Source organism: Myotis davidii, unplaced genomic scaffold (genome assembly GCF_000327345.1).
Source record: "Myotis davidii unplaced genomic scaffold, ASM32734v1 scaffold862, whole genome shotgun sequence".
Lineage (NCBI taxonomy): Eukaryota > Metazoa > Chordata > Mammalia > Chiroptera > Vespertilionidae > Myotis > Myotis davidii.
The window spans coordinates 265629-273637 of NW_006293230.1; the positions used below are offsets into that span (position 1 = coordinate 265629).

At 45.6% G+C, this 8009-nt stretch overlaps 1 pseudogene; it reads right to left on the reverse strand.

Annotated features, from left to right (window-relative positions):
- Window positions 1-1326: 1326 nt before the first annotated feature.
- On the reverse strand, window positions 1327-1974 carry LOC107183604 (annotated as a pseudogene).
- Window positions 1975-8009: the final 6035 nt, after the last annotated feature.

An 8009-nucleotide genomic window follows, 5' to 3' on the forward strand; every position in this document is an offset into this window, starting at 1 on the left:
GACAAGGGCTCCCGGCCACAGAGGATTGGAGAAAGCCAGTCCCAGCAAGGAACATGGCTGGGACTGGCAACCCTGGTGGGACAGAGCAGGCCTCTTAGGAGAGCCAGCTCCATGTTGAAGGGCAAGTCTGAGGTTAGTGCTGCCTGGCTGGAGAAAGGTTGTCTTCTCCCCATCTCCACCCTCAGTGCTGCTCCTCCACACTCGTGTCTGCAGAGAAGGCAGCCGGAGACACTCAGAATCTGTGGGAAGCCCTCCTCAACTGTCCCCAAGCCAGGAAAATTCTCCTGTGGCCCCAAGCAATGACTCTACCTGGCTGCCCTTATGTTACAGCCCACACCGACTTCCCACAGTGGTGGGCACAGGATGGGCAGCTGGGAGATGAGAGGAGAGGATAATGAGGGAGGATCTGTTTCCAGCTCTTGCTGGAGGATGATCACTGTGTGGAGAGGACCTGCTGGCTGTGGGACTGCCCCTCCCCTCTTTCAGCAAGGCCCACCTTCTCATACATTTCAAAATCCCTCCCCGTGCTATAGGCAGATGAGGACAGGACAAAAGGATGAGAAGGACAAGAGGATGAGGAAGACAGCAAGATGCAACCAGCACAGTGGGAGAGTAAGACAGGAGGCCAGGCGGAGAGAGAACAGGAGGACAAGGAGGAGAGGAGAATGAGACTCCTCTAAGGGCAGGAGGACCAGGCCAGTGATCCCATCCACAGAACCAAGTCTTTATAGCCAGAGGGTAGAATCAGGCAGAGGGCTTGGCATGTAGCCAGGCTCTGGGTCAACCTGCAGTCCTTCTGGAGATTGGGAGACTCAGCCTCATGGAGACTTATATAACCAGGCCAGGAAGGGGGTCCACTCTGACCACACCTTGGGCCCCAAGAAGCTCCTGCTATGACAAAGTTGAGTCCAATCCATTAGCTCCTCACCCTGGACCAGGGTGAGGATCCCTTCAGCCCCTAGTGTTCAACCTGCAGGTGTGTCCTGGCTCCTCTTACGGGGACCCCTCCACAGTAGCCCTGCTGGAATGTGCTGCCTCCCATGGGAGACGCCCACCCCGTGCAGCTTCCACACGCTCTGTGCGCTGAGCCAGGTCATTAGATGTCCGGGTAACCCAGAAGATGGCAGCTGAGTGGGTGGATCTTTCTTGCACCTCCTCCCAGAATCTAACTGGAATGAAAACTAAATTGGGGAATATTCACCCTGAGTTACCAGCTGAAGACTGGCTGAAGAGGAGACTTTTATTTATTTATTTATTTTAAAATAATAAATTAGAACATAAATATATTTTATGTTAGAATGAGATATAATAGCAGGTTCAATGAAATCAGATTTGTATGAAATCAAAATGTTCTTCTTGACTCCTGGCTCTCTGCCTCCTTGGCCAGCCTGTCTTCCCTCCAAGCCGCAGCCAGTCTCTCTCTTGCTTTCCTCACTCTGAGATTCTGTCTCTGGATGTCTCCACGGGTGACCAGTTGCCTGCACAGGAGCTGTGGGCCCCAGAGACCTGCCCCTGGGATCATCTCTACCCCATGTAACAGTTGTGCTGCGCTGGGCTGGGGGCTGGTGTGTAGAGACCCAGGATCAGCACGGCCCAGAGGTTCACGCCCTCTTCCTGGTGCAGTTGTTCTCATCACATCCGTCACCTCCAGAGTATTTAGAAGTCCCCCTTCACTGCTGCAGGCCGGGGCCCCTGCAGTCTCCTGTCGGCACTCATCTGCTGGGGCTTCTCCACGGTCTCCTCCTGCCGCCTGCGCCTGACCACATTGTCCGGATGGGCAGTGACCTTGGTGACTGCACTTTTAAAAATGCAGCTGGTCAGCCTCATTGGATGTTCAGTCCATTCCCGACGTCTCCGCTTGCTCATGGCTGAAACCAGTTGTCTCTTCTTCGCTAAAGTCTGGGGCATCATGTTTCTCTGGAGCTTTCCCAGAGAAGGCTGGTTTGTCTTCATGACTGACCCAGGCTCCCCCATGGCTGCTGAGCTGTGTTGCTGGCCCACTCCTGACATGCACACAGCCTGTGGCCTGCTCAAAACTGCAGTGGCTTTCTCCTCTGCTTCCTCTTTTATGGAGCAAGGGAGTGGGTAACCCATCAGTAGACAATCCTGTCTCATATCCACCTTTTTCCTAATCAGTTTATTCTGGTCATTAGATTATTTATTCACTTGATTTTTAGATTCACTTGTTGATAGACGTGTATTTGTTGTTCGTAATTTGTATCTTTCAAGAGGAGACTTTTAAACAAGGAAGGGCAGAAACCACCTTGAGTTTGGTAGGAAGGGTGGGGTCATGAGAGGCGCTGGCCCAGCTCCCAGGAGCAGTGGGCCAAGGGTAAGGAGGGTTACCCCTGAGAGGAGAGGGACCTGGGACCCAGGCAGGGCTCCCTAGCACAGACAGCCAGAGCTGGGAACAGGCACCCACACAGCAACCAGCAGAGGGGCTTCTATCTGCCAAGAAGCTGAGCCTCCCAGAGACAAAACCACTTTTTTTTTTAAGGGCTGGCACACAGAATTTTTGTTCTTAGCCACTCACCCTAGGTTTTAGTGGATGTAGGGAAGTGTGGACTGTAGTCATCTGAGACCTGAGGAAAGACAAGGGTTGAAGAGAGTCACGGGTTGGGGAGTGGCTGCCAGGATCCCTGTGCTGAGTCATTTCCCCCATCCCTGATATCGCTGAAGCCATTTTTCCTGAGAGTCACAAGCCCTTTCCAACAGCAGAAAGACAAATACCCGCCCCCCCCATCCATTCACCCATATATAGCTTATCCCATCCTAAGGAATCATGCTCACCCCACCCTATGGATCCAGCATGTCCCACCCTGCATCTCAACCCCTGCTGAGGAGGCAGCAGTCTCAGGGACTGGTTTTGGGGAGGGGCCATTCCCACAACATTCCTGGGACCTGGTTGGCACTTCCCTCCCATGGAAGAACTGATAGAAACTCCTGGCTCCTGGCAGACCCCACCGGCCTGCCTAAGAGAGTCTCTGCCCTGCCAAGGATAGGGAAATATTCTGTGAACACCCGCCCCTCCCCCATCTTCCCTTGAAATCTGAATGTTTGCTGACCCAGTTTAGGGCCCCATTATTGATGTTCTTTGTGAATGGAGACGTGGAGATGAGTCGGACGACAGGATACGGAGAAGCAGAGGGCTACTGCTCACTCAGGCGAGTAGCAAAGACCCCCTGATGCCTTCTGGCTTTTATTGCAGTGAGTACAGCAAACAAAATGGTGTACAGCAAGTGATAATGATTAACAAACATGCATCAAAGCTAAATTATACATTACACCTGCAGCAGTGCACCCTCCCTTGAACTTTCCATGCCCTTATGGACTATTTATCACATCAAGGAAAGTCATGCCTCTGAACAATAAAGTCTTGCTTGCAAGACTTTGTTCTGACGCGGCTTGCTTGCAGGCTCCCGCCTTTTCCTGGCAGAACGTCCTCTTCTAGTTAACTTCATTCCACTTGTCCAGCTACACCCATGCTGCTAAAAAGCCAGCCTAAGAGCTCAGCTTGGCCCCTCCTGTGGGCAGCCAAGCCCAGTGGAGGAAGCCACAAGCTGTGGATCGCTTCAAGCGAGCCAAACGTGGACAGCTTCTGACATTGGCTAGCACAAAAGTACTTCCTGAGAGGCCTGAAAGTGGCATACAAAACAGCCTCAGACAACATAAGAGCAAGGTCCAAAGGGTAATCCTAAACCTGCTGAGATGAACTTCACTCCCTCACCCCCAATATTTTCTTTATTTTTTTCTTTTCTATTGCTTTGGGATTATTACTATTGTTATTTTTCCTTTTTTCTCTTGTGATTCTTTCATATCTCATATATGTCCCTTTCCTTTTTTTTCTTTTGCTTTATCTTTCTTTCTCTTCTTTTTACCTTTTCTTTTTTTTTAAAATATATTTTATTGATTTTTCACAGAGAGGAAGGGAGAGAGATAGAGAGCCAGAAACATCGATGAGAGAGAAACATCGATCAGCTGCCTCCTGCACATCTCCCACTGGGGATGTGCCCGCAACCCAGGTACATGCCCTTGACCGGAATCGAACCTGGGACCCTTGAGTCCGCAGGCCGATGCTCTATCCACTGAGCCAAACCGGTTTCAGCTTCTTTTTACCTTTTCATAATTTTTCCCATTCTTTTTTTTGTAAAATATATTTTTATTGGTTCAGAGAGGAAGGGAGAGGGAGAAGAGAGATAGAAACACCAATGATGAGAGAGAATCATTGATTGGCTGCCTCCTGCAAGGCCCACACTGGGGATTGAGCCCACAACCTGGGCATGTGCCCTTGACTGGAATCAAACCTGGGACCCTTTAGTCCACAGGCTGATGCTCTATCCACTGAGCCAAACCGGCTAGGGCTCTTCTAGTACTCTTTTTATTTATTATTATTATTTACTTTTTCTTATTATTCTTGTTCTCTTTCCTAATTCTTTTTTCTTTTGTGGCAGTTTTTGCTGTTGCTCTTGAGTTCTTTTGTATGTTTTCATTTATTTCCTGTTTTGCTTTGTTTTGTCAGCACCTGTGCAACAGCTTGCACATTGTGGTCAGGGTGAGCCTAACGGTTAGGATGCTTGAGAGGAGATACCATGCATGAATGGGACAACAATCAAGACCCAATTACAACAGCAGAGCCCAAATAACCCACAAAGTGACAGTCCTAGAGCAGCCAGCTCAGGATTTCCAGGAGACCATACCACTGGGCCCCAAAGGAAATTTACTACCAAAGGTCTACACATGAAGACTGGGAGTCATAGCAGTAATAGCTAATACATAGCAACAAATGCAAAAAGATAACTAAAATGGGGGGACAAAGAAACAACACCCAAATGAAAGAAAAGAAGGAATATCTAGAAAAAAGAAATAAATGGCATGGAAGTAAACAATTTAGCAGACATAGAGTTCAGAGTAATGGTTCTAAGGATGCTCAAGGAACTTAAATACAACCACAAGGAACTTAGTGAGAATTACATCAGCATGACAAAGTACATAGAAACCATAAATAGCAACCAGCTGGAAATGAAGAATACTATAGGTGACATCAACAATACACTGGAGCCTGACCAGTGTGGCTCAGTGGTTGAGTGTGGACCTATGAACCAGGAGGTCATGGTTTGATTCCCAGGCAGGGCACATGCCTAGGTTGTGGGCTCGGTCTCCAGTAGGGGACTTGCAGGAGGCAGCTGATCAAGATTTTCTTTCATCATTGATGTTTCTCTCTCTCTCTCCCTTCCTCTGTGAAATCAATAAAAATATTTTTATAAAAGCATGAGGAGAATATAAAGGAACATTGGGACAACATGAAATGGAACAACATCTACATCACAGGGGTATCAGAGGGAAAAGAAAGTGAGCGAGGGATAGAGAACTTTTTGAAGAAATAATAACAAAAATCTTCCCTAACCTGGTGAAGGAAAAAGTCACACAAGTTCAGGAAGCACAGAGAGTCCCAATCAAGTTGAACAAAAAGAGACCACAGCAAGACACATCATAATTAAAATGGCAAACATTAAAGACAAAGAGAGAATCTTAAGGATAGTGAGAAAGAGAGAATGAGTGAGTGAGAGAGAGAGAAAGAGAGAGAGAGAGAGAGACAGTCAGTTATCTACATGGGAGCTCCAATAAGGCTGTCAGCTGAAACAGTACAAGCCAGAAGAGAATGGTATGGAATATTCAAAGCAATGAAAATCAAGGATCTGAAATCAAGACTACTTTATACAGCAAGGCTATCATTCAAAATTGAAGGTGAAATAAAGAGCTTCCCAGACAGACACATAAAAACCAAAGGAGTTTATTATCTATCACCCAACCAGAATTGCAAGAAATGCTAAAGGGACTATTGTAAGAAGAAGAAGCGGAGCATGTCCATAAAGAATAAAAATGAAAAAACGTATCAATCATAACCTTACAACCCCACTGGCATTACTGGATAGATCTTCTAAACAAAAAAAATCAATATGGAAACTACAACCTTAAATGACACACTAAATCAGATGGATTTAATTGATATTTATGAAACATTTCACCCCAAAGCTGCAAAAGTGCATATAGAGCGTTCTCAAATATACCACATGTTAGGACACAAAATAAGTCTTTATAAGTTCAAGATGATTGAAATCATATCAAGCATCTTCTCGAATCACAATGGCATGAAACTAGAAATAAACTATAATAAAAAAACTTTCCCAGCTGGCATGGCTCAGTGTTTGAGTGTCGACCTATGAACCAGGAGGTCACGTTTCGATTCCCAATCAGGGCCCATTCCTGGGTTGTGGGCCCAATCCCCACTGTGGGGCACATGCAGGAGGAAGCCAATCAATGATTCTCTCATCATTGATTTTTCCATCTTTCTCTCCCTTGCCCTTCCTCTCTTAAATCAATAAAAATATATTTAAAAAACAACTACAAAATATTCAAACACCTGGAGGCTGAAAAAACATGTTATTAAACAGTGAATGGGTTACCAATGAGATCAAGGAAGAAATAAAAAACTTCCTGAAACATATAAAAAAGAATACATAACAACTCCAAATCTATGTAACACCATGAAAGCAGTCCTAGAAGGAAAGTTCATAGCATTATCGGCCTCCCTCAAGAAGCAAGAAAAAGCTCAAATAAATGATCTATCCCTATAAGGAAAATAATGAGGAAAAGAATAAGAAAATCCCAGAGTAAGTAGAAGGAAGTAAATAATAAAGATCAGAGTGGAAATAGATATAGAGACTAAAAAAATCAATAAAAAAGATCAATGATAAACAAGATGGAGAAACCTTTATTCTTTATTAACTTTTTTTTATATTTTATTGATTTTTTACAGAGAGGAAGGGAGAGGAATAGAGAGTTAGAAACATCAATGAGAGAGAAACACTGACCAGTTGCCTCCTGCACACCCCCTACTGGGGATGTGCCCACAACCAAGGTACATGCCCTTGACCAGAATCAAACCTGGGACCCTTTAGTCCACAGGCCAACGCTCTATCCACTGAGCCAAACCAGCTAGGGCAGATGAACTTTTAGCCAGACTCATCAAGAAACCAAGAGAGAGGACCCAAGTAAATAAAATCAGAAATGAAAGAGGCAAATAACAACTGACACCACAGAAATACAAAGATTATAAGAAAATACCATGAACATCTATATGCCAACAAACCTGGGCATAATGGACAGATTCCTGGAAGCATACAATTTTCCATACTCAATCAGGAAGAATCAGGAAACCTGCATAGGCCAATAACAACTAATGAAATTGAAATAGTAAGTAAAAACAAACCTGTAACCTGTGATTATTATACCTGGCCTACTTCCCCATGCCTGTAATTCCTACTTTCCTGTGTAATCTTTGTCCTTCTACCCAATATAAGCAGCTGGCTATGGGAAGGGGTAGAGCAGATTTTCGTGGATATGACCTGCTGCTCTCCCATACTGCTGGCATTATTGGAATAAATGCTCATATATGATTCAACCCCGTCTCTGCTTAATTGGCCCAAATAGTCACAGATGACCTGGACCCATTCATTGTCCAGTTTCAAATTCACAAGAGTGGACACTTCTTCCTTGTGGACTCTGCTGTGCCTGTCCCAGAATTAGCCCATTCTCTTTGTCTATAGTTAATGGAAATCTTTTCAGAATAGCTTACATTTTCTCCCCCTACTTGGTGTATAAAAAATGCTTGCAAACAGAGAACCAAGATGGTAGCATAGGTAAATCCCGGTATTTGCTGCTTCCTACAACCACATCAAAATTACAACTAAAATACAAAACAACCATCATCCAGAACTGACTGAAAGCTGGCTGAATGGAAGTCCTACAACTAGAGAAGTAAAGGAGAAATCACAGTGAGACCGGTAGGAGGGGCAGAGGCATGGAACTGGCTGGTCTGAAAACCACGTGTGCTATTTTTTAAAATTGGGAGTTATATCTTGGCTGCAGAGGCCCCCCCCGTGAGGAGCAAGGGGTCCTAGCCCTTCACCAGACACCCGCCCCAGCCCAGGGTTTCAGGACTGGGAAGA